This window comes from Colobus angolensis, unplaced genomic scaffold (genome assembly GCF_000951035.1).
Source record: "Colobus angolensis palliatus isolate OR3802 unplaced genomic scaffold, Cang.pa_1.0 Scaffold515, whole genome shotgun sequence".
Classification (NCBI taxonomy): Eukaryota; Metazoa; Chordata; class Mammalia; order Primates; family Cercopithecidae; genus Colobus; species Colobus angolensis.
Genome location: NW_012118655.1, coordinates 1124846 through 1152395, shown reverse-complemented (window position 1 = coordinate 1152395; position 27550 = coordinate 1124846). Strand labels below are relative to the sequence as shown.

At 39.9% G+C, this 27550-nt stretch overlaps 1 protein-coding gene across 4 annotated transcripts in view; it reads left to right on the top strand.

Annotated features, from left to right (window-relative positions):
• The window catches only part of LCLAT1 (lysocardiolipin acyltransferase 1), a 210815-nt gene that overhangs the window by 7001 nt on the left and 176264 nt on the right, over nt 1-27550 (top strand). The window contains exons 2-3 of one of the 4 annotated variants that reach the window (XM_011960563.1): nt 9021-9189; nt 24286-24530. The exons of the other annotated variants lie outside the window; for them this stretch is intronic. The gene's annotated coding sequence lies outside the window, so the exon portion shown is untranslated. The remainder of the gene's footprint in view (nt 1-9020; nt 9190-24285; nt 24531-27550) is intronic. 4 annotated transcript variants of the gene reach the window in all.

Here is a 27550-nt window from a genome sequence, read left to right as displayed (position 1 = left end):
TGTGAAGTAAATACAAGTACTGTTATTATCTTCATTTTGCTTATGAGGAAACAGAAGCCCAAAGAAGGTACAGGGCATGGATTTGAACCTATGCAGTCTAGTTTTCAGAGTCTGTGCTCTTAATTGCTATGCTATAATGCCTGTTTTAATGTACTGTAAATTTAAAATATACTGTACTTGTGTGGCTTTAAGTGTTAGGGATTATTTAAGTGAGTGTGCCTTGTATTACAAGTTATGTCCAAAGTTTCTGAATATCCATGCTGAATGTAACTTACTGTAGCTACTTAGGGTGAGTCTGTCTATAATGTGGGAGATTTAAATGATACATTCTTTTTGCCTTTTCCCCTTTCATGTGTTATAATGATTGTTTTGATAGTCTTGCATGTTCCATTATATCATTTCGAAATTCAGTAAAATATATTACCAGGGTTATTGTTTGTGTTATGATCATACACATAATGAAATTTTATGATGTAGTGCTCAACCTGAAGAGTTTACTGGGTTAACATACTTCTTAATGAGAGTAACTACAGATTTAAACTTAGGTTTTTTTAGTTTTTATTTTTGTAGAGACAGAGTCTCTCTCTGTTGCCCAGACTGGATTGCAGTAGCCTGATCACAGCTCACTGTAACCTTAAATGCATGGACTCAAGTGATCCTCCCAGCTCAGCTTCCCAGAGTAGCTGGGACTACAGGCATGTGCCACCGCACCTGGCCAATTTTTCTATTTTTTTTTGTAGGGATGAAGTCTCTCTGTGTTGCTTGGGCTGGTCCCGAACTCCTGAGCTGAAGTGATTCTTCCTCTTCGGCCTTCCAAAGGACTGGGATTTCAGGCATGAGCCACTGCACCTGGCCCTAGGTTGTTTACATTTTTAACGTGGTGGTTCATTAAGACCAATTGATTAAATTAAAGCAAGAATTATGTTTGCTTTGTTCACTAAGAATGGGAAGGTGGTGGAGAAGCAGGATGGAAATAATCTAGAGGACTCCAAGGAGTGCCAGAGTGACCTTATTTTGTTGAATTTCTTTATGGTAGTAATGAAACCTATACAATTTAGCTTCTCTTTCCTTCAGAGAAGAAATATACTAGAAGTCAGAGTTAATAAAGATTGAGTCTTCAATTTTGCTAGGCTACTTGATAAACAGTTCTTGTCTATTGAGTAGGCTAATCTTCAGGGAACTGAGTATACATTGGATATAATTGGATCCAGTGGATATAATTTCCAAAGCTGTATTTATTTCTCTTTTTATCTATACTTTATAAAAAAATTAGGAGTGTTATATTATCATTTTGAATGGGGAACTCTGAAATTGTATCTGATTTTCTCTTTTGCATTTGTACTTAAGGCTAGTCAAATTTGTATGCCTTTTGCATACATATTTATTTGGAGATGGGGAGGTATTTATACCAGTTTCCTGTGGCTGCCATAACAAATTACTGCAAACATGGTGGCTTAAAACGTCAGGCATTTATTTCTCAACGTTCTGGAGGCCAGAATTCTGAAATCAGTATCAGTCAGCCAAGATCACAGTGTCAGAGGGCCATGCCACCTCTGGAAGATCTGGGAGAGAATCTGCTCCTTGCCTCTTCTAGCTTCTGGTGGCTGATGGCATTCCTTGGTTTATGGTTGTGTTATTAATCTCTCCTTCTATGGTCACATTATGGCCTTCTCCACTTCTGTCTGCAGTTAGATCTCCCTTTTAGGTTGAGTGTGGTGGCTCACGCCTGTAATCTGGGAGCCCGAAACCATCCTCTGGGAGGATTGCTTGAGCCCGGAAGTTGAAAACCAGCCTGGGCAACATAGGGAGGCCCTCTGACTCTATAAAAAAAAATTAAAAAGTTAGCCAGATATGGTGGCATGCACCTATAGTCCTAGCTACTTGGGAGGCTGCAGCAGGAGGATCACTTGAGCATGCAGTGAGCCGTGATCATGCCACTGAACTCCAGCTTGGGTGACAGAGTGAGACCCTGTCTTAAAAAAAAAAAAAAAAAAAATTGGAAGTGCTCTCTATGCTTCTGTTTTCTGGAAGAGATTGTGTAGAATTGATCTTAATTATTTAAACATTGGTAGAATTCTTTAATGAAATGATCTGGGCCAGATTTCTTTTTCGAAGGCTTCATTCAGTTTCTTTAACAGTTATTAGGGCTATTCAGATAATCCATTTAATTTTGGGTGAGTTGTGGTAGTTTGTGCTTTTGAGGAACTGATCCATTGACACACAAAGTGGACGTCCTCATTACTGCTGGGCAGTTGTAGGAGTGTGAGCCCCTCTTTAGGACTCTACTAATACCACTGGGAGGGGATGGCCTTCTTACCCCTGGGCTGTGGTGAAACTGACTCTAGGCCTCCTCTGATAGATACCACGCCAGTGGGGATCAGAAGGGATGGCTCATTACTGCCAGGTGGGAGGAGAAACCCAGGCTCTCCAGGTGTCTCCACAGATACTCCCTGGCAGGGGAAGGTGGTTTTGTTACCACCTGGCAGGGAAGGAAGTCTAGAATTCTCCAATATCTCCCCTGTAGGGATAAGGGGTAGACACACCTGAACAACATTACTGCCTCATAAGGGTGGAAACTTAGGCTCCCCACATGGCTTTTGCTTTTGTGGGTGGGGGTGGGCCAGTTTTTTTCTGTGGTATTGGCTGGAGGGCATGTTGTTGTTCACTTCTTTGGCTTAGGAGAGCAGGGGTTTGTGTTTTGTTTTTTGTTTGTTTTTGTTTTTAAGCTCGTTGTCTGTGGTATATGTTGAGGCGAAAAGAAAACCCAGGGAACTCACCACCATGTTTTCCATGGGTCCCAAGGTGCCTATCTGGGTTGCCTTATCTGTGTCTTCAGAGTCCTGAGTCTTCCCATATTTGTTTTATATATAATGGCTAGGATTTTTAGTTGTACTTAGCTAGAGCAGTAGGAAAAACTATATCTGTTTGATCTTGCTGGAAGCGAAAGTTGGACAGGGATTACTTTTTTATGGAGGAAAACATAGGGTAGAAATTGAGATGCATGAATTGGCCAGTAAGACACTGTGGGAGCTAGTTTTATGTTGTCATATACCAGGCCAGATTGATTTAGGTAAAAACAACACTCTTCATTTAACAATATAAAGTCCCCCCCCCCAACTTTTTTTTTTTTAGTAGTGAGTAAGTCAAGGCCTCTGCGATTTTGGAGGAAAGACAAATGCAAAGCCAGCAAGTGTTTGTTAAATAAGGATTAGAAACGGCTAGGAGAGAGTGACTGAGATTGATAGTGTGGTGGAGATAGCTGGGGAGAGGTAGAGGGTGGCATAAGAATGGAAACGAGAACAAGAGTAAGTATAAAAGTAAAGAATAGGACTTCATCAGGGTGAAAGTATTGGAGTGTACTTTGTCACTGAAGATCGTCTGTCTACTTAAAGTGAGACTTAAGAGTGGTGGTTTGAGGTAAAACCAGGTGCCACTGAATACCAAGAGCCTGAGAAACTGCTTGGATGATTTGACTAGTAAAGGCCAGTCCGTTATTGGACTGTATAGGGGTGGGAAGGCGAAACCAAGGAATTATGTCTGACAGAAGGGAAGAAATGACCGCTGTGGCCTTCTCAGACCCTGTGGGAAAGGCCTCTACCCATCCAGTGAAAGTGTCTACCTAGACCAAGAGGTATTTTAGTTTCCTGACTTGAGGCATGTGAGTAAAGTCAGTTTGCCAGTCCTGGGCAGGGGCAAATCCCCAAGCTTGATATATAGGGAAGGGAGGGGGCCTGAACAATCCCTGAGGGGTAGTAGAATAGCAGATGGAACAACTGAGAAGTGATTTCCTTGAGGATAGATTTCCACGATGGAAAGGAAATGAAAGATTCTAAGAGGCAGGCTAGCAGCTTGTAACCTACATGGAAGAGGCTATGAAATGACGACAGAATAGAATGGGCCTGTGAGGCTGGAAGAAGATATTTTCCTTGGTCCAAGAACCATTTGCCTTGTGTGGGAAGAGATTGATAGGTGGAAGTTTCAGTGGGGGAGTAGGTGGGAGTGACCAGATGAGAAGGAGAAAAACTGCTGTGAGGGACAGAAGTTGGAACACTAGCTGCAATTTAGCTACTTTATCAGCATAAGCATTGTCCTGAGCGATGGGATCTGATGCCTTTTGATGGCCCTTGCAGTGAATGACTCCAGCTTCCTTTGGAAGTAAAGCGGCCTTGAGAAGAGTTTTTATTAAAGAGGCATTAATGATGGAGGACCCTTGTGTAGTGAGGAAACCTTTCAGCTCATAAAACAGCATGGTGGTGTAGGATATGGGGTCAGTATAAATATTGATGCATAGTCCCTTTACAAGAGTAAGGGCCCGAATTAAGGCAATGAGTTTTTCTTGCTGAGAGGTAGTGGATGGGGCCAGAGCAGTAGCCTCAATGATCGATGGGGAAGATACTATAGCATAGCCTGCCTTTGCTGGTGTGTGGTGATTAGGCCTGGTGCAATTGCCATCAATTAACCAAGTGTGATCAGGGTGAGGAACAGGAAAGAAGGAAATATGGGGAAATGGGGTGAATGTCAGGTGTATCAGGGAGATACAGTCATGGGGGTCAGGTGTGGTATCAGGAATAATGTGGGAGGCCGGATTGAAGTCTGGGCCAGGAACAATAGTAATTGTGGGAGACTCAACAAAGAGTGAGTATACCTGAAAGAGCTGGGGAGGGCAGAAAGTATATGTGTCAGGTGTGAGGAAGAAAACAGATTTTGGAAGTTACGAGAACTATAGAGGGTGGGTTGAGCATAATTTGTGATTTTGAGGGCCTCTAAAAGTATTAGGGCGGCTGCACGGAGGCATGATGGCTAGGCTAAAACAGTAAGGTCAAGTTGTTTGGATAAAAAGGCTACAGGGCGCAGTCCCAGCTCTTGTGTAAGAATTCCGACCACACAGCCCTGCACTTTGGCTGTGTGTAATGAAAAAGGGTTGGGATGAGTTAGGGAGAGCTAGTGTTGGGGCAGCTTCTAGGGCTGTTTTTAAGGAATGGAAAGGAGTGGTGAAAGGATTTATGGTCTGTGGGGTCAGCTAGGTTTGCTTTTGTGAGTTTATATAATGGTTTAGTCAGCATGGTAAAACTAGGTATCCAAAGGCAGAAATACGTAACCATGCCTAGGAAGGAAAGGAGTTGTTGTTTGTAGAAGGGATTGGGGTTTGGGAGATTAGCCAGACACGATCAGCAGGGAGAGCCCATGTGTTTTCATGAGAATTATGCCGAGATAGGTAACAGATGAGGAAGAAATTTGGGCTTGACTGAAGTAATGGGGGCTTTCTGTGAAGCCTTGCGACAGTACAGGCCAGGTAATTTGCTGAGCCTGATGGGTGTCAGGGTCAGTCCAAGTGAAAGCGAAAAGAGGCTGGGATGAAGGGTGCAAAGGAATAGTAAAGAAAGCATGTTTGAGATCCAGAACAGAATAATGGGTTGTGGAAGGAGGTATTGAGGATAGGAGAGTATATGGGTTTGGCACCACGGGGTGGATGGGCAAAACAATTTTGTTGATAAGGCACAGATCCTGAACTAACCTGTAAGACTTGGCCGGTTTTTGGACAGGTAAAATGGGGGAATCGTAAAGAGAGTTTATAGGCTTTAAAAGGCCATGCTGTAACAGGTGAGTGATAACAGGCTTTAATCGTTTTAAAGTGTGCTGCGGGACGGGATACTGGCGTTGAGTGGGGTAAGGGTGATTAGGTTTTAATGGCATGGTAAGGGGTGCATCATTTGTTGCCAAAGAGGGAGTAGAGGTATCCTATACTTGTGGATTAAGGTGGGGAGATACAAGGAGAGGATGCGAAGGAGGCTTTGAACTGGGGGAAAAGGCGGCAATAAGGTGTGGCTGTAGCCCAGGAATAGTCAGCGAAGCAGATAATTTAGTTAAAAATGTCTCGACCTGATAAGGAAGCTGGGCAGGTGGGGATAACTAAAAAGGAGTGCTTAGAAGAGTATTGTGTAAGTTGGCACCAGAATTGGGAAGTTTTAAGAGGTTTAGAAGCCTGGCATTCAATACTCATAACAGTTATGGAGGCAAGGGAAACACGCCCTTGAAAAGAAGGTAATGTGGAGTGGGTAGCCTCCGTATTGATTAAGAAGAGGACTGACTTATCCTCCACCGTAAGAGTTACCTGATGGTCCAGGGGGTTTTCTGAGGTGATCGGGTAGCGTCAGTCTTCAGCTGCTAAGCCAAGGAGATCTGGGAAAGAATTGGCCAAGGAACATTGGGTTTGGGCTCCAGGGGCTTTAGGAGCAGCAGTGATATGAGTCAGACAGTCTGACCTCCAGTGGGGACCCGCACAGACAGGGCACGGCTTAGAAGGAATCCTGGGCTGCCGGCATTCTAAGGCCCAGAGGCCAGGCTTTTGGCATTTGAAGCAAGGTCCACGAGGATGTTTTGAAGGAGCCCCTGGGAGCCTTGGCTTGGAGGTTCTGAAGTTCTTGTATGCTGGAGACGTGGTTGTGGGTTGTCTTACTGCGGAGGCAAGTAGCTGTAACTCAGAAATGTGTTGCTGTCTGGCTACCTCCTCTCTACTATTGTACACCTTGAAGGCGAGGTTGATTAATTCCTGTCGTGGGGTTTGAGGGCCAGATTCCAATTTTTGGAGGTTTTTCCAATGTCAGGAGCTCACTGGGTGATAAAATGCATAGTAAGAATAGGGTGGCCTTCTGGCCCCTCTGGGTCCAGGGTGGTAAAGCATCTAAGGGTTGCTGCTAAGCGAACCATGAACTGGGCTGCGTTTTCGTCTTTACCTTGGGTAGTTTCTTTAAATTTGTTATAATTAACAGCTTTGTAAGCTGCCTTGTTAAGCCCTTCAACTAGGCAGGAAACCATGTAATCTCGCCTAGCTATACCTGGGGAATCTGCCTGATAGTTCCATTGGGGATTTTCTCAGGGAACTGCTCTAATGCCTTCCTGGAGGTCTGGCTCATGAAGCTGGTGGTTATCAGTGTGAGATTGGGCTAGAGAAAAAACTATTTCCTGTTTATCTGGGGAGAGGGTAGAAGTTAGGATGACATTTAGGTCACTCTAGGTTAAATCGTAGGACAGAGTTAGATATTGGAATTCCTGTATATATTTAGTGGGGTCGGATGAGAAAGAGCCTAAACACTGGCTGATTGGGGAAAGGTCGGATAAAGAAAAAGGAGCATTAACCTTGACTATGCCTTTAGCTCCAGTCACCTCTTTAAGAGGAAATTGTTGGACAGGTTGGGGAGGGCTAGTCGCGGAACGAAACTGTAAGCCAGACCGGGTGTGAGGAGGGAAGGTGATAGAAGGATTATAGGGTCGGGGAGCAGAGGCTGAGGAAGACTTTGGACCTGGCTTGACCTGGCGAGGAGCACCCTGGGGAGGAGGGGAGAGATCAGATGAGTCCATAGAAAAGGATTCAAAGGACTCAGAGCTTGGGGTGGAGACTGAAGGAACAGACAGGAGAGAAAGAAGAAAGATTTGGATGAGTCTCATTGGGAGCAGAGACTAGGGAGGGACCAATGTGTAAAAGAATGCCTGAACGTCAGGCACTTCAGACCATTTGCCCATTTTTCGACGAAAATTATCTAGATTTTGTAGGATAGACAAATCGAAAGTGCCATTCTCTGGCCACTTAGAACTACTGTCGAGTTTGTATTGGGGCCAAGCGGTATTTGCAGAAGAAAATAAGACACTTAGATTTTAGGTTAGGTGAGAGTTGAAGAGGTTTTAAGTTCTTGAGAACACAGGCTAAGGGAGAAGAAGGAGGAATGGAGGGTGGAAGGTTGCCCATAGTGAAGGAGGCAAGTTTAAAGAGAAGGGTAGAGACACAGAGAAGGGGGTGGGGAGCAGCCAAAGCAGGCGTCCCCGCAATTGACTTGCCACCAAGGCAACGTGGGTGAATGACCAAGGCAGGCGTCCCCGCGGAGATCAGACACCAATGGAACGTGGGTGAATAATCAGAGAGGCGTCCCCGCAATGATTAAACACCAAGGGAAGGCTGCCTTCCCGAATCCATGACCGGTGCTAGAGTTTTGGGTCCATGGATAAAATGTGTTTCCTTTGTCTCTACCAGAAAATGAAAGGAACTGAAATTAAGAGAAGGGAGAGATTGAAGGGTGGCACCAAGATGGAAAGGAAAAAGAGGTTGAGGGATATTGAGAGAGATTGGAGAAGATAGTAAAGAGAAGCCACTTACCTGATTTAAAATTGGTGAGATGTTCCTTGGGCTGGTTGGTCTGAGGACCCAAGGTCGTAGGTAGATCTCTTCATGGAGTGAGGATGAGGACAGCAGACTGGTCTCCTGAAGGAGTCCTGCTGACCCGGGTCTTTGGCACCAAATGTCTCACGCGTCCGTGTGAGGAGACCACCAAACAGGCTTTGTGTGAACAACATGGCTGTTTATTTCACCTGGGTGCAGGCAGGCTGAGTCTGACAAAGGAGTCAGCAAAGGGTGGTGGATTATCGTTAGTTCTTATAGGTTTTGGGATAGGCGGTGGGGTTGAGAGCAATGTTTTGGGGAGAATTATAAAGAACCTTCTTAATGGTGGGGGAGATTACAAAGTACATTGATCAGTTAGGGTGGGGCAGAAACAAATCACAATGATGGAATGTCATCAGTTAAGGCTATTTTCACTTCTGTGAATCTTAAGTTGCTTCAGGCCATCTGGATGTATACGTGCAGGTCACAGGGGATATGATGGCTTAGCTTGGGCTCAGTGGCCTGACACTTGGGATGGGATCTAGGCTGTGATTTTGCCCTTGCTGTTCAATTCTGGCTCAGGGAGAAGCGGAAGTTCCAAGGACCTGGCCAGTGTTAACATTTCAGCTGTCCTCTCTCTCTGGATCTTTACAGAGGTGGCATGCATATTGGGCTCTCACCTCAGTCTTTTGGCATTCCCTTCCCAAGTACTATGACCCAGCTTCCTGAGTTGCCCTGTGCGTTAATCCATTCAGTAGTCAGATGTTTCAGGTCCCTGGGCCCATAACTCCATGAACCATCTGATTAGCCCAGTGCACTGTTCCCAAACTCTGCTTTCTCTTTTTTCTCCCATTTATCATGTTCACAGGCTGAAATACAGAGTGGGTACTCTCTTCTGGGAAGCTGGCAACAAATGGATGATGTGATATATGCATTCCAGGGGAAAGTAAATTGTGATGCTTCTGAACCCATGGTCAGTTAACGAGACTTTCTAGCTACTGAACGTACTTTAAAAAGCAGGACTCTAAAAGCTCTGGGTAAGTCTTTGTAATGATTTAGATGCTTCAGTTTTTTGTCTTGCTTCATGTATCTGAACACAGCGCTTTTTGAATTGATCATAGTTGTTCCTGTTTATATTGTATTGTTGACATGTTCTATGCTTGTTCTGTAATCTTTTCATTGAAAAATAAGTATTTATTTCTGTTGGAGGGAGATAAATGTCCTTTTTTAGAAAATAAAGTAATACATTTCTGTGAAAGAACAAACTCAGCATTTCTGTTTGGCATTTGGTTGTGTTATTCTTTTTGGATCTTTATTTTAAAGATTAGGTACCATTTTGTTTAGAGTCAAAAATACTAAATCTTTTAGACGTTATCCCTTACACTCTCTGCTGCATGCAGTAACTTGCTTTTGTTGGACATAGCAGCTTAAGTGACACCATTAGCTGGTATCCTCCTTTGTGAGGGTTTGGGGAGTCTTGTGGTTGGGGGGCGTTCCATCTATGTGAATAACTCTGACAACTGATTCTGGCCATATCCTCTCTCATCTCTAGGCTCATGATCTCCATCTGCCCAGTGTTCATCTGCAATCTCTGGTTGTCACCTCAGTCTCAATTTGATTAAAACTAAATTCATTCTCAATCCCATATTCGGTTTCCTGCCAGGATATGTCTGTCTCTGTCTATTTAATTGTCCAGGCTTGAACCTTTGTAGATAATTTTGACACCCTCCCCCTCAGCCTTTTTCTATTGCTGCTGCTTTTGTAATGCTTTTGATGTTTTTTCTCCTGATCTTTATGCTTTGCATTACTTCAGTAGTCTACTAGTCAGTTTCTGAAATTATAGTCTCCATTTCTTGTGTATATGATATGATGAAGAATCTATTATATCTGGCCTTTGTCTTTGGTTCCTGACAATGAGCTTCAAAAAATCTTGGAATTTCCTTATAGATGTATCTTTTGTTATTCATAACAAGAGTCTCTCTTGACTACACCTGAGTTTATCCTGATAAGGTGACTCAGGGTGGGCCCTTAGATAGTTCAGGAAAGGAGCTGTCCACATCAGAGAGACCTTGGAACTTTTAGCCCCATCGCCTGGTCTCTGGGGAGGGGACAGTGACTGGATAGCAAAGCCCAGTCATCTGGCTAGTGATTTAATCACTCATGCCTGGGTCATCAAGCCCCACATAAAAACCCTGGAATAGCAGTGAATGTACTGGTTTGCTAGGAGGATGACACCTGGATTTCTTCAGGAGAGAGCAGGGAAGCTTTGCGTCCCACTGCCCTCTTTCCTTGACCTTGCCCTTGTTCTGTGTACCGCTTCCATTGGGCTGTTCCTGAGTTGCAGCCTTTGTAATGAAACTGATTATTTAAGTATAGTGCTTTCAGTGATTTCTGTGAGAATTGTTGAAACTGAAGGGAGGTTTTGGGAATCTCTGAATTTGTAGCCAAGTTGGACATTAGTGTGGATAGCCTGGGGATGTCTGAAGTGAGGGCAGTCTTGTTGGAAACCTTGCTCTTTAACTTGTGGGATCTGATATTAACTCCAAGTAGTATCGGAATTGAGTTGAATTGTAGAACACCTAGTTGGTGTCAGAGAATTGGTCTCAGAGTGCAGTGTGCTTACCCTTTGACAGGCATTGTGGCATGTGTGCTGTGTGCATTATTTCATGTAATGCCCACTATGGTTGGGTAAGACCTAGGGTTTTAAAAATTTGTTTCTAGTTTTTGGCGTTTTTGTTGTTGTTGTTTTGTTTGTTTTTTGAAACAGGGTCTCACTATGTTGCCCCCACTTGTCTTGAACTCCTAGGCTCAAGCAGTCCTTCTGCCTTAGCCTCCTGAGTGGCTGAGACTACAGGTGTGTACCACCAGGTGTGGCCCAGGTCTGGTTTTATCATCTTTGTTTTACTGGTAAGGAAAGGAAAGCCATAACTTCCCCAGTGTCAGAGAGCAAGGAAGTGTTGGTGAAGTCAGTGCTTTCTGACTTTAAAGCCCTTTACTTAACGCTTTATGTTAGGCCAACTATCTTCCTTGCTGTAGACATTATTACCCTCCTCTCATCTGGCTGCGGTGGACCACTTTTTCTAAATTGAACTTTTATCACATCATTTTTGAACTCAGAACTTTACTCTCCATTACTGTAGGATAAAACCCATGATTTGCAGGCAGCCATTCCAGGCCCACTGGAGTACGATAGCTCAACTTAATGCTGTCCCAGTCTTTATATACAACAAAAGAAAACAAACACCTATTGTGTTTCTTGAATGGGCCACTCAGTTTTTATCTCCAGCAAGTTGTACTGGAGATGAAACTGTGTCTTCTAGTTACTTGTAAAGTATAATTGGAAAGTTAGAAAAAGAATGTCTGTGTAAAAATAACACATGCTGACCAAGTCAGTAGTACAGGCGAGAAGATGCTTCTGGAGTTCAAAAGAGGCACAGCTTCACTAAGCAGGTGTATCTTGAGCTTAGCATTGAAGATATGGTAGGATTTTGAGAATTGTGACTGAGGGTAGGCCCCTTCTGCTCAGGAAGACCATGAGTGAACTGGAAAGACAATGCTGATGACAGTGAATACTTAAGTTTACCTGGGGGAAACTTCTGAAACCGAGGTCTATTCCTTGTCCCCAGACAAGTTGAAAGTTGCAGCATAGTGTTTTAACTGACAGAGCTTGTGCTAATCTTTGTCCTTTGAAGCTAGAGTTGTTTAGAATGAACCAAAATCTATTTCAGGGCTAACCTATGTGATGAGGTTGGATGATTATGTTAGTTAATACTAATTTTAAGAATTACCTTTTTTTGGTGTTACCTGAGCTGATCAAAGGAAATTTTAAACTATAAAAGTTCAAAAATATTTTGGGTAGTGGAACATGAGAATAAACATATTCAAGGTAACCAGTCTGAATGAGGGATCATTCTTCAGCGTAGATAAGATTTGGTAAATAGATAGTTTTAAAAAGTCTTCTTTGTACATGAACTCACATCATTATACGCAATCTCTTGGTATTTTTTAGGGTTAGAATCTCTCCTGACCATAGTGCTAGCTACTTGGGAGGCTGAGGCAGGAGGATTGCTTTAGTTGCTCAATAGTTCAACACCAGTTTGGGCAACATAGCAAGATCCTCTCTCTTAATAAAGAAAGTTAACTTGAATGCTATATAAGTAATATTTATACATTTTGGAAAATAAAAAATATATAACAGATCAGAATTACATTACTCAGAGATAGTTGATAACTGTGTTTATTTTATAGTGCTACTTTTAGTTATGTTATTACCTATACAATTTTGTAGCCTACTTTTTTCACTTTATTAGGATTTTTCTATGTCATAAGATTTTTTGAAAACATGGTTTCTATTAATATATAAACATATTATTGTACATAGAGATTTCTTTTTGTTTTCTCCTTTAAAAACAGTTATTTATTATTTTGTAAGTTGCTTTCTTCATTTCATGTGTCATGTCTGCCTTTCTGAATGACTGTTAATGTCTAGTCAGCCCTCTGTATCCACAGATTTTACATTCGTAGATTCAACCAACCATGGATCAAAAATATTTGAAAAAGAATTGTCTCTGTACTGAACATGTACAGACTTTTTTCTTGTCATTGTTCTCTAAACAATATAACTATTTATATAGAAGTTACATTGTATTAGATATTATGAGTAATTTAGGGAAAAGTATCTTGGAGGATGTGAGCAGGCTATATGCAAATATGATATCATTTTATATGAGGAACTTATGCATTTGTTGATTTTGATGTCCTCAAGAGGCCCTGGAACAGATCCCCCATGGATGCTGAGACGATTGTGCTTCACTTTTTAAAAACTGGTTGCATAATATTCCAGTTATATGGCTATGCCATAATTTAACCATTTCTCTGTTGATGGACATTTATACTATTTCTAATTTTCACATACAAATAGTGCCTCCATGAGCATTTTTATCTTTTCTTACTTTTATGAGTACTTTTGTAGGATAGAAGTTTAGAATGAAAATACTAGGTAAAAATGTATATGCATTTTATAATTTGCCAGCCATGCTGAATTTGCCTTTTAAAAGGGCTCTATCAGTTGATTCTCTTAGCAATTTATGTTTGAGGCCTTATTTTCCTATACCCTCACTTTGCTGGATACTATCATTGTCAAATATGAAAAAGTAATTGGAAACATGGTATCATGTTACATTAGTCTGATTTCTTTGCCTATTTTTAGTGTTCCTTTTTGTATGTGACTCTTGATTCTTGGCTCATTTTCCTGTTGTAATTCTATAATGTTTTCATATTTTACATGTAACTCTTAATTCATCTGGAATTTATTTTGATTTTATGGAATGAAACTGCTTGATTCTGGAGGAGATTCAAGGGCTAGTGGGTCTTGAAATTGTGTGTCTGGAAAAATTAAGAGGATAAAAATAAATTTTGCTGCCTTTGGAAAGTAGTTTGTCTCAAATTTATTTAAAAACTTAGTTTATTATTACCCAACTCTATAAAGTATGTTGGAGCAATAAGAAAATCTTACCAACAAAAAGACCCCTTCTTACCAATATAGAAGAGAAAGAACTCTTTGTTTTTATTTGCATGTCAGATACATGCAGATAGGTAGTTTGAGACTACAAAATTTGAGCAGAATTTAACTCATACAGTCAAACAGACAAAACTTCTCTTGTATTCTTGGAACAAATGGATATACCCTGTGATAGTTTCCTGTGCATCTGATGAAATGCCCGAGTTAATTTCAGTGGTGTTTGTTTGCAATGTCTAGGGTCAGAAGGCCTATGACTTTGGCATTGTAAATCTGGAAACTAAGATAGTATCTAATTCCTGACAAAAAAGCTTGGCCTATTAGGGTTTTTTTGTTTTTGTTCTTTTTAAATTTTTATTTACTTTTTGTTTTATTTTTATTTTTATTTTTTTTTGAGGCAGAGTCTCGCTCTGTTGCCCGGACTGGAGTGCAGTGGCTGGATCTCAGCTCACTGCAAGCTCCGCCTCCCGGGTTTATGCCATTCTCCTGCCTCAGCCTCTGGAGTAGCTGGACAGGCGCCCGCCACCTCGCCCGGCTAGTTTTTGTATTTTTAGTAGAGACGGGGTTTCACCGTGTTAGCCAGGATGGTCTCGATCTCCTGACCTCGTGATCCGCCTGTCTCGGCCTCCTAAAGTGCTGGGATTACAGGCTTGAGCCACCCCGCCCGGCCAACTTTTTGTTTTATTTTTTACATAGAGATGGGGTTTTGCTGTGTTTCCCAGGCTAGTTTCGAACTCCTGAGCTCAAGCAGTCAGCCCTCTTTGGTCTCCCAAAGAGCTGGGATTACAGGCATGAGCCACCACATCTGGCCAGGCCTCTTAGATTTTTAAAGAGACCATCTGTGGTAGGCTGAAAATGGTTCTCTAAAATATTCAAGTCCTAATCCTGGAACCTGTGAAATGTTACCTTGTATGTTAGAAAATGGTTTTTGTAATTAAATTGAGGATGTTGATGTCTAGGGCACTTATCCTGGATTATCTGAGTGGTCCCTAAAAGCAATCCTGTGTATCTTTATCAAAGGGAGGCAGAGGGAGGTTATACATACACAGAGGAGGTGGAGGCACTGTGACCAGGAGGCAGAGATTTGAGTGTTAGGGCCACAAGTCGAGGCATTCCCACAGCCATCAACAGCTGGAATAAGCAAGGAACAGACTCTCCCGTGGAGCCTTTGGAGGAAGTGTGACCTTGCTTTTGTTCTAATGATACTGCTTTCAGACTTTTTTGGCCTCTAGGAGTGGAAGAGAATAACTTTCTGTTTTAAGCCACCAAGTAATTTGTTACAGCAGCCATAGGAAACTACTGAACACCCTAAAGACAAAAGGGCTGTCTCCCTTTTATTAAACAAAGATTCATTACATGTACTATGTTAATTATTGTGAATGACTCTTAATTGTTATCTCCTCTTTGCTAATCACCGTTATTTACTGGTTTTCAGTGTTGAATAACAGGCTAAACACTCTACCAAAATGATGTTAAAATGAAAAGTTAACCTCAATAGTAAAGTTCATAGAGAAATATTTTGACTTTTTTTAAGCCTGGAAAATGAGTAATTTAGAATCATTTATATTATTTTGAGATTTGCTTTTGAATCAAGGACAATAAAGTCTATTTATTTCTCTTATTAGTGAAGAAAGAAAAAAAGTCTTCTTTAACAGAAAGAATTTCAAGTCCATTACATTTTGTTAAAACTTTCCCCCTGCTGTACAAATTTTATTTTATTATTTTTTTTTTCAACCAAGTGTTAGATTATATAACTAATGTTACAATTAATTTTTTTCTGTTTTTTAATGACATATAGCTTCTTATATTTTTGATAAAGTAACTCAAGAGTTGTCTAGATAAGTTGTATTTTTTTCAGTTTGCTGACACTTATTTTTCTTGCTTGATTAAAAATGATTAATTTCCTAATTCTGTTTTTACCTGTTTTTGCTGACAAACTTATTTTTCTTGCTTGATTACAAATGATTAATTTACTAATTCTGCTTTTACCTATTTGATAATTATTTTATTAGAATTTTTAGGACTTTGTAAATTTTTTCGTAAAGAACCAAGCTCATTTTAAAGTTCTGCTGTTTTTTTATGTTTCTTTTCCTTTTTTTTTTTTTTTTTTTTTTTTTTTTTTTTTTTTTTTTTTTTTTTAAGACAGGGTCTCACTGCCACCTAGGCTGGTCTTGAGCTCCTGGACTCAAGATCCTCCCACCTTGGCTTCCCAAAGTGCTGGGATTATAAGCATAAGTCAAGGTGCCTGACCCTTTCTGTGTATTGTTATCTAATCAATCATTTTTACTGTCATCCATATTTCTATTTTTGTTTTTTAATCATACCTTTTATTTTAAAATTTCAACTGCTTGATTTTAAAATTTGGATTGCTTAGTTTATGTTCTGTTTATTTAAATATTATTTTAGAAAGTATTTCAGTACAGCTTTGTATGAATCCTGTAACTTTTGATATGTGATGTCTTTATATTTTTTCTAAATATTCTCTTGCACTGGTTCTAAACTTTGGTGAATATCAGTCTCAGCTGGCAGGCTTATGAAAAATGCAGATATTCCAACTCTGCTTAACACTCTGGGTGTAGGGCCTGAGCTTCTGCATTTTTAACAAGTTCCTTACCCCTTGGTAATCTGAATGCACATCAGCATTTGGGAACTACAAGTCTTGTATATTTTTAATTTTTTTCATTAATTCAGCAATTATATAGGAAGGCTTAAGAATTTCTAATCATTAGGGTTGTTTGTTTTGAATTATTAATTCTTAGTTTTATTGTGTCATAATCAGAAGCTTGCCCTGCAAAATTAATTGAAATTTCCATTGTGGTCATTTGTAAATGACCTCTACTGTGGATAGTTGGAAGACAAAATAGCCATTTGATATATATCTGTTTTTTTTTAAATTGAGGTGAAATTTACAAGAAATTAAGCATTTTAAAGTGGACAAATCAGTGGCATTTAGTACATTCATGTGTTGTGCCACCACCACTGCTATCTAGTTTCAAAGCATTTTTATCACCCCAAAGGAAACTATGTACCATTAAGCAGTTGCTCCCTTCTCCCCAGCCTCTGGTAACCACCAGTCTGCTTTCAGTTTCTGTGGATTTGCCTATTCTGAATATTTCATGTAGATAAAATTATGCAATATGTGACCTTTTGTGTCTTCTTCACTTAGCATAATGTTTTCAAGGTTTATTTAACTCTTTGAGAAACTGCTATTTTATATTCCCACCGGCAATATATGAGGATTGCAAATTTTCCATATCCTTACCAATGCTTGTTATTTTCCATTTTTAAAATTGTGCCCATGCTAGTGGGTATGTGGTGGTATCTCATTGTGGTTTTGATTTGCATTTCCCTAATGACGTATGACGTTGAGTAGCTTTTCATATGCTTGTCAACCGTTTGTATGTTTTCTTTGGAGAAATGTCTGTTCAAGTCCGTTGCTCATTTAAAAAAGTTATTTGTCTTTTTGTTGTTGAGTTGTAAGAGTTCTTTATATATACTGGATACCAGACCCTTGACTTGTGGATTTTTCTTCCATTCTGTGGGTTGTCTTTTAATTTTCTTGATGGTAGTCTTTCATGTGCAAAAGTTTTTAATATGGATGCAGTCCAATTGATTTTTTTTTTCTTTTGTTGCTCATGTTTCTGGTGTCACATGTAAGAATCCCTTGCCAAATCCAAGGTTGTGAAGATTTACCCTTGTTTTCTTATAAGAATTTCATAGTTTTATTTTTTGTGTTTAGGTTGTTGATAGATTTTGAATGAGTTTGAGGACACCTTCATTCTTTTACATGTGGCTAGCCAGTAGTATCATTTGTTACAGATACTGTTCTCTCTCCATTGAATGGTCTTTGCACCTGTCTTGAAAATCAGTTGGAAATCAGTTGGCCATAGATGTATAGTCATAATTCTGGACTCTCAATTAATTGGTCTACAGGTCTTGACCTCAGTCTCCCAAGTAGCTGGGACTACAGGCCCGCCACCACACCCGCCTGGGACTACAGGCATGTGCCACCGTGCCCAGCTAATTTTTTGTATTTTTAGTAGAGAACCAGGATGGTCTCAATCTCCGACCTCGTGATCCACCTGCCTTGGCCTCCCAAAGTGCTGGGATTACATGCGTGAGCCACCACACCCAGCCCTAATTTTTGTATTTTTTAATAGAGATGGGGTTTCGCTATATTGGCTAAGCTAGTCTCAAACTTCTGACCTCAAGTGATCCACCCACCTCAGCCTCCCAAAGTGCTGGGATTACAGGCATGAGCCACCATGCCCATCAAGAATCTGCATCTGATTGGTTGGGTCAGGAATGAAATCACACGAGTGTCAAAATGGTCTTGTGTGCCGAGTGAGTTTCTGGGTGGGGGTTACGGGGCCAGTTGAGCCAATTTCATGTTATGAGTAACCCAGGTGGCGTCAGTTGGTCCACCAGAATACTAGGTCTGAAAAATACCTCAAGAATCAGCCTTGGGTTTTACAATAATGAGGTAATCTATTGGGGTAATCGGGGAAGTTACAAGTCTTATGACCACTGGTTAGTGACTCTTGTCTAGTAAGTAATTACAAAATAGACAACCAAAATAATGTCTTGTTTTTATTTAACTATGCCTAAGTCTTAGCAGAATTCAGGCCCCTACCATAATTCGGACTTTGTGTCCTTTTGTTAGTTTTTACAAAGATGGTTTTGGTCTCTAAACAAGGAGGGGATTAGTTTTGGGAAAGGACTATTATTATACTTGCTTTAAGGTTAAAATATAAACTAAATTCCTCCCATAGTTAGCTTGGCCTATGTGCAGGAATGAGCAAAGACAGTTAGCTTATGAGGTTAGAAGCAAGATGGAGTCAGCTATGTTAGGGTTTTCTCACTGTTATAATTTTGCAAAGGTAGTTTCAGTACCACACTGTTTCGATTACTGTAGCCTTGTAGTAAGTTTTGAAATTGGGAAGCATGAGTCCTCCAGCTTTGTTCTTTCTCAGTATTGTTTTGGCTGTTTGGAACCACTTGCAGTTCCATTCATATTTGATGATTGGCTTTTCCATTTCTGCAAAAGCTATTGGAATTTTGATAGAGATTGATTTGCAACTGTAGATTGCTTTGAGTAGTATTGCCATAACAGTATTGTCTTTTATTTATTTATTTTCATTTTATTTATTTATTTATTTATTTATTTGGAGACAGAGTTTTGCTCTGTCGCCCAGGCTGGAGTGCAGTGGTGCGATCTTGGCTCACTGCAGCCTCCACCTACTGGGTTCAAGCAGTTCTCTGCCTCAGCCTCCTGAGTAGCTGGAATTACAGGCACCCACCACCACGCCCGGCTACTTTTTTGTATTTTTAGTAGAGACGGGGTTTCACCATCTTGGCCAGGCTGATCTTGAACTCCTGACCTCGTGATCCACCCACCTTGGCCTCCCAAAGTGCTGGGATTACAGGCGTGAACCACCATGCCCGGCCTATTTATTTATTTTTTAAGACAGAGTCTCACTGTGTTGCCCAGGCTAGAGTGCAGTGGTGTGATCTCAGCTCACTGCAACCTCTGCCTCCCAGGTTCAAGTGATTCTTCTGCCTCTGCCTCCTCAGTAGCTGGAACTACAGGTGTGTGCCACCACACCCGATTAGTTTCTGTTTTTTTTAGTAGAGAGACAGGGTTTCACCATGTTGCCTAGGCTGGTCTTGAACTCTTGACCTCAAGTGATCCACGCGCCTCAGCGTCCCAAAGTGCTGGGATTACAGGCATGAGCCACCGTGCCTGGCCAGCACTGTCTTTTAATCCCTAAACCTAGTGTATCCTTCCATATATTAGATTTTCCTTAATTTGTTAATGTTTTGTGGTTTTCAAAGTGTCTTTAACCTCCTTGGTTAAATTTATTCCTAGGTTTATTCCTCTGATGTTATTGTAAATGAAATTATTAATTTTCCTTTTGATTTATTGTTGGTGTATAGAAACATAGTTGATTTTTGTGTGTTGATTTCGTACCCTTCAACTTCGCTGAATTTGTTTATTAGCTTCATTAGTATTTTTATGGATTCTTGGGGATTTTCTATACATAGGATCATGTCATGTGCAAATTCTTCCTCCTGATTTGGATGAATTTTATTTCTTTTTCTTGCCTAATTGTTCTCACTAGAAATTCTAGTTCAATGTTGAATAACAATGGTGAAAGCAATCATCCTTGTCTTATTCCTGATTTTAGCAGGAAAGCTTATAGTCACTTTTTCCCTGAATATGAAGTATGAACATCATTGTCATGAACCATTGCTGTGGGTTTTTCATAGTGTCCTTTTCTTTCTTTTAAATATTTAACATTCTTCTGAGTGGAGTTAACTAGAAAACTTTAAAGAAGCTAATTTAAAGTTTTTGCTAGTTTGTGGGACATAGTCTGAAAATTCAGAACAGAAGAAACATCCACATAGTTATAATGTTTGTCCTTAGGGCTTACGTGGGCAAGAATATACAGAAAGCATTTATGGAAAAGGAGTTAAAAGGAGACAAGACTTTCAGAACTCACTGAGTAGAAGGTTCCACTTGTTTATTTGGCTTTACTCTCTAAACTGTTGGAGTTGACAATTAATCCCCTTCTAAGGCTTTACTTTTTGTCACTGGCTTGTAAAACTGGAAAATTTGCCCAGATTAAGCCTTTTGATGTTTTATTTTGTGTTAATTTCTTTCTTGATTTGAGTTAAATGTTCATAAACATCAACCAGTTTTTGTTTCTGAGGCCAACACTGGAGGAAAGGACCGTAATTACTAATGTTGCATCAGAAGTTGCTCAGACAAATGGAAACTTTTTCTTTTCTTATAAAAAAGTGGAAGCGCCCCTAGTGTTAGAATGCACATTATTCTTGCATTTGGTAAAGTGTTCTGTTGTCTTTTTTGTAGGCATTTTAATGACATTCAGATAGGTTTTATGCAAAATATTTATGGTAGGCCGGATCTTAAAAATATTTTTTGCAGGGAGTCAGGAGGTGATTACCTTTCCAAGTAATTTCAGGAATTTTCAGTTTTCCTAAATATTTATAGGAAGAAACCCAGGTTCTATTAGAATATTTTGTGTCCACAAGTCTTGCCAATGCCTCCTACCTGCCCCCCACCATACCTGGTAATGGAACATTTTGTGCCATGCATTAGATGAAACTTTTAAGTCACAGTGATGAGAAAGAAAAAAGATTGGCTATGGATAGTGTGTTGCAACTATTTTTGCATGAAATTATAATTACACCTTTCTATCTTCTCTGGAGTTGAAAAAAATAAAAGATTTGTTGTCTGTGAATATAGTTGATATTTGTGTACCATGTATCCATGGTCTCACCAGTCAGGGGAGAGCAGATTTCCATCTTGGAAAATAGTTTGTCTGGAGTGAATGTTTCTGATTAATTCATTATGTGTATATGACAATTATATATGTATGATAGTTACATATGTTAGACAATTATATGTGTCTAACTATATTACATATATAACTACCATATGACAGTTACATATGCTATACATGAAGACATATATGTGTGTGTATACATATATAAAAAGTTCAGAACAAGGTTATATGCTTCTTATAGAAAAGGAATCTGAATCTGTTACGTTGTTTTAAGTTAGTGTCCTTGGGATAAAGAGAGCAATTAGATGGAAGAGAATCTGATAGGCTTAAAAGCCACCTGATTCTCCTGATTTGGGTCACCCGCATCTGAAACATCCTCTTTAATTTGGTTATCAACATGTTTTTTCATCCCTTTATTTCTTCTCTAATTCCTTATAATCTTGATAATTTATGAACCTAAACAAAGACTTTTTGTGTTGATTTCTTCAGTGACATAAAAATTAACCTACTTCTATAAATGGATAAATGAACATGGATGCATTCTATGGAGCAGAGTCTACCAAAATTAATTTTTTTAATCATCTGAAGCACATTGTGCTGTTGGATTGACCATTTTCCTCAGTTGTTTTAACTGTTTACAGGGAATGAAGATGAGTGGGCAACAGGTTGTGGTTGCTAGAGTTCATGTCTTCACCATTATCTGCAGTCTGAATATTGGCTCTGAAGGTTCTGAAACCTGGTTTCTAGTTTTATGCGGTGCTCATGACTTAATTTATACCAGTGAAATTTATAAGGGATTGATTTTCAAAACCCAAAGGCTTGTTTGTTAATTTACATGGGCAGTGGACCTTTCCAGTCCAATTCGCTGTTTGGATTGTTTTTGTGTTGGTATCGGAGTATCAGACAACATCTTACCAATAATAAGAAAGCTGTGTAGTGTGTTAATATAATGACTTTGCAGCTATGAAAATACATGTGTAAAAGAAAAACTCATAATCAGGGAAGAAGACAAATGTTATACGTGGTTCAATAGAAAAGTAAAATAACCCACAAATTTATATGGAGTAAAGAAATGTTGAAATGAACCCAAATGGAGACAAAACTGGTTTGTTGGGGAGGGGGAGCTGGGGAGAGGCCCTGGAGGTCAACTGAACCTCCTGCCTGACAGGATAGAATTTACATGTCCCTCAGCTAACCTATAGCCTACAGAGTTGTAAAATAGCTCCCATCAAACAGAATCTGATAAAGTGTAGAACTGTGCTATAAATCATGCCTAGTTTTCCATCATGTTTTTCTCTACATATTACTGTGAATTGCAGTGAGTGGGGATTAAAAGATTTTTTTTTAAATTTGAGACACAGGGACTTGCTATGTTGACCAAGCTGGACTTGAACTCCTGGGCCCAAGTGATCCTCCTGCCCCAGCCTTCTGAGTAGCTGGGAATACAAGCGTGTGCCACAGATATTTGAGTATAGTTCTGGATCCTCTTTGAGCATGATGAGGTTTTAAAATTGTACCATTACCTGGTTAATGAATGAACAGTTTTAATGATTTAGTTTTAAATAATTTAACTTTTTTTTTTGATAGGACCTCACTCTGTCACCCAGGCTGGAATGCAGTGGCATAATCTCGGCTCACGGTAGCCTTGACCTCCTGGGTTCACGTGATCCTCCTGGCACAGCCTCCTGTATAGTTGGGACCACAGGTGTGCGCCACCAAACATGGCTAATTTTATAAAAATTTTCTGTAGAGATGAGGTGTTATTTTGTTGCCCAGGCTGGTCTGGAACTCCTAGACTCAAGCAGTCCTCTCACCTTGGCCTCTGAAAGTGCTGGGATTGCAGGCGTGAGCCACCACACCTGGCCTTAGATTTGTTAGTTATACACAAATCCAGGTTCAGATTTACCTTGCTAGTCTTTGTGTGTGTGTGTGTGTGAGACACAGGTTCTTACTGTTGCCCAGGCTGGAGTGCAGTGGCACAATTATAGCTCATTGTAGCCTTGAACTCCTGGGCTCAAGTGATTCTCCTGCCTCAGCCTTCCAAGCAGCTGGGATTACAGGCATGTGCCACCACCACTGGCTAATAAAAAGTTTTTTGTAAAGTTTTTTGTGTTGCCCAGGCTGGTCTAGAACTCCTGGGCTCAAGTGATACTTCTGTCTCAGACTCCATAGTTCTGGGATTACAAAATTGAGTCATGGTCCCTTACTAGTCTTACAGAAACTTACAATTTTCTTTTCGGCACTGGGTCTTTTTTTTGGATAGCTGGTGGTGACTTGGAGGCTGGCTGCAAGGGGCAGTATTAAATGTAATCTGGTACTGTATGCTTTTTTTTTTTTTGTAAACAAGTAACCATTGAAATTGTATACAATTATTGGGAGGCTATATAATGGTGTTGGAAAGAGTCCCAGCCCTGTGTTAATCTGTGTTACTGACCTATACAACAACATTTGCAATTACTATGATTTTCGACCTAATTTGTCAGAATCTTCATTTTAATTCATTCTGAACATTTTAATGCATGTTTAAATAGAATAAGGTTTAAATTGGCATGCCTGTTTTATGCAACTCAGCCCAGTATTTTTCTTTTAGCCAGAATAAATGTTAAATGATTCCTTCCTTTTAGTGATGATTTCTGATATAGTTTCTCCTAATATGTGATGCCCTCTAGTGAATTCAGCCTTGCAGAAATATTTTGAGAAGCGGTAGTCAGTGTAATGAAATCTCAAGGAACATTCTAATAATTAGAACTATTCCTTTATGCTTTGTTGAGATGCAAGTTTCTGTCGCTGTAAGTGTTCAAGCAAAGATGTGATAATCCCGTATGAGTCTTATTGTTGAATGGAGTGAAACTTTTCCAGATGACTTCTAGAGTCTTCTTCAGCTTTGTGGTTCTAGCTTCTATATAAACCAGTAGTCCTCAGCCAATAAATATTGAACATTCACTGGGCCTTAAGCACTGTCCTGGAGGGTTGTGAGGGTTCCAAAGGTATTATAGGTCATAGATGTGATTTCAAATAACTAATGCATCAAGAGGATAAAATAATAGTGACTAACCTTTATTGAACATTTACTACATTGCTGGAGCTGCTGAAGACAGTTACTTTGTCATTTAATCCTCACAATAGTCTTTAAGTAGCTACCACTTTTAGTCCAATTTATTTTTGTAGATATTGGGGCCACAGAGGTTAAATAAATTGCCCAAGCTCACACAGTAAGTGGTGGAACCAGGACTCGTTTATGTAAAATAATAGTGGATAGGAGGTGAATGGCGGGCCGGCGATCAAAGTTTCATCTGTCTTTACAGCCACTCCACATCACTTGCATTATCGCCTGCCTGAATTCCACGTCCGCTCATATCCGTCACTGCGTTCGATTCTTATACGAATGCAGACCCTATAACTGTGCATGCAGGGGATCTAGGTTGCATGCTCCTTAGGAAAATATTAATGCCTGATGATCTGTCACTGTCTCATATCCTCCACTCCTCCAGATAGGACCATCTAGTTGCAGGAAAACAAGCTCAGAACGCCCGTCGATTCTACCATTATGGTGAGTTGTATAATTATTTCATTATATATTACAGTGTAGTAATAACAATAGAAATAAAGTACACAAGAAATGCGCTGTGCTTGAATCATCCTGAAACCACCCCTGCCCCTGCCCCTGCTCTCCATGGAAAAATTGTCTTCTGTGAAACCAGTCCCTGGTGCCAAAAAGGCTGGGGACTGCTGGTTTACAGGCTGTCAGCTCTCTGAGGGTGTATTTAGTGGTCTGTATTAAGCTAGCTCAAATTACTTTTGGATACCTCTTTACATTGTTACACTTAAGTGTATGATTCTCTTATTAACTTCAGTCACAGAAGTGATAGTTAATAATTTGTACATAAGTTTTGCAGTTCATTTTAATTTTTGGCCCATAAGGGATTTTACTTACTGTAAAGACTTACTTGGTAAAATGACACAGTCTTATCTTCTTTTTCCTTTAAAACATCCGTTCTTTGAGGTTTAGTGAATCAACTCCTCATTCCTATGCCTAAGAATCCTTTGAGGGCATTTATGACTTATAGGTTTCTTTTGATTTTCAGAGACATTTACCGTGCTCTTTATTGGATTTTAAGGCCAGGGTAGCTGTTGTTCTTTTAGTTTTTATCACCTAGACTAAATAGAAATCGATTTCTCCATTTGCAGGTAAATTAATTTCATCAAATTAGAGCTAGCCTTTTGATGCCTTGCATTGTACCTGTTTGTGGTATATTCAGGTCAGTGCTTGTTGTATGGAGAAAATATAGAATATATCTTCAGTCTAATTACTGGAAAGATAATGTGAGCCTTAAAGAAGAAAGGAATATTATATTGTGGTATATAAGGCAGATTGTTCTCATTTCCGGGAAACTTTTTTGGTGTCCATTTATGTGGTTTACAATATAAATTGTAATGGGTACACAACTAAGTCACAGATTGTGACCGCAATGGCCTGAGCACCCCTTAGTCTTCATCTCTCCCTGATTTCACTTCTGTGCATACCTAAAGACTTGATGTTATCAACATATCACTTTATCTTTCCATTTAGGCTATCACTGAGTAATGAGAAGGAATGTGAGAAGAAATTAAATTGGAGACTTTCCTAATGAAAGGAGAGACACTCAGAGGTGCCCAGCCTAGGATTTTAAGAAGTCTAGAAAGATTGAGCGGGGCTCTCGAGAAGAATATTTTAATGCAAATAGGAGGTTAGGAAAATCCTGCCTGACTCCATGCCCGTTTTGGTAGAAACAGAACAACTTTTTAAGACTTCTTGAAATTTTACTATTTTCCTTCTATTTTTCTAATTTCTCTCTTTCCCCGCAGAAAGTTTCTCTAGCAGTGAAAAATCTCAAAGGGTTATTTAAGGGATAGGAATTAAGGAATTCTGTGGTTTGAATTCTGTGGCCCAGGATTTGGAACCATAAAGTTAAAAGTGTTAGTGAGGGGTTAAAAAAAAAAAAAAAAAAGGCGTAAGCCAGTTACAGAAGCATTTGGAACTGGGGCTCCCATACTTTAGGAGTTAAAACAAGAGATTGGGGTGTTAGGAGATAGTTTTATAAATCATTATTTGAAGTTAAGCATTTATTCATAGTGGTTAAAGACTGTGTTATTAGTGCTATTTTCAGGTACATTTTTGTGAAGTTGGCTTTTGTAGGCTAACCTGAAAACCTAATCACTTTGTATAATGTAATTGTTTGGGAAAATGCATCTGAATTCCAAACAGCTGATTTAAATGCAGAATTTTAGAATGCTACCTGCTCATAAGTTGGGACTGTTGTCTCTGTTCATATTTTGATAGAATTCCCAATTTGGTTCATTTCTAATCTGGGAAACAAAATTTTATTTGACTGTAGATGAGGTAAATCTCTATAGAATAGTTACATGTATAAAAATAAGTTATTTCTTAGCTGAGTGTGGTGGTGTGTGCCTATAGTCCTAGTACTTGGGAGGCTGAGACGGGAGGATCACTTGAGCCCAGGAGTTTGAGGCTGCCGTGAGCCATGATTGTGCCGCTGCACTCCAGCCTGGATGACACAATGACAGCCTGTTAATAAATAGATAGATAGGTAAGTAGGTAGCTAGATAGATTTACAAAACCAGACATAGACACACATATACAAATAAGGTAACTTTCATAACCAGAAACTATAGTAATCTTTGGCATAGTATTTGTAACTTAAGACTTGGTTTTATATTGTGCAATAATTTTAAAAATCTTTAGGTTAAGATTCAGATGGACTTGCTGACTTGTATTACATTGTAAAAGGGGAATCAAGCCTCCAGGGATATACTTGGTTGCCCAATTGCTGTGTATCTTTAAGTATTTTTTCCCTTTTAGGGCCTTTGTTTCTTCATCTACAGTTTGTAATGGCATTATTCATATAGCTCAAACTTGAAAAATACACAGATGTCAAACAGAATAAATACATTTTGGGATATTTATACAGTGAAATACCGTATAGCAATGAAAAAGAAGAAACCATTTTGGCACTTACTTATATGGGTGACTCTCACAGACATGTTGAATAAAAGCAGCCAGATGCAGTAGAGTATATCCTTTTTTTTGAGACAGGATCTCATTCACTCATCCAGGCTAGACTACAGTGGTGCGATCATAGCTCTCTGCAGCTTCCAACTCTGGGGTTCAAGTGATCCTCCTGCCTCAGCCTCTCAAGTAGTTGGGACCACAGGCGCACGTTGCCATGCCCATCTATGGAGGATCGCTCAAGCGATCCTCCCATTTTTGTAGAGATGGGATCTCACCATGTTACCCAGGCTGGTCTAGAACTTCTGGGCTCAAGCAATCCTTCTGCCTCAGCCTCCCAAAGTGCTGAGATTATAGGTGTGAGCCACCACACCTGGCTGTATATGTTTGTTAATTCCATTTAGATAAAGTTAAAAGACAGGTAAGACTAATGATGGTCATATAATTCAGAATTGTGGTTACCAGTGGAGTAGTTAATTATTGGGAAGGGACATGCATGAAGGAGGCTTCTGGGTTGCAGGCAGTACTCTGTCTCAGTCTGGATATATTGACTTGTAAAAATA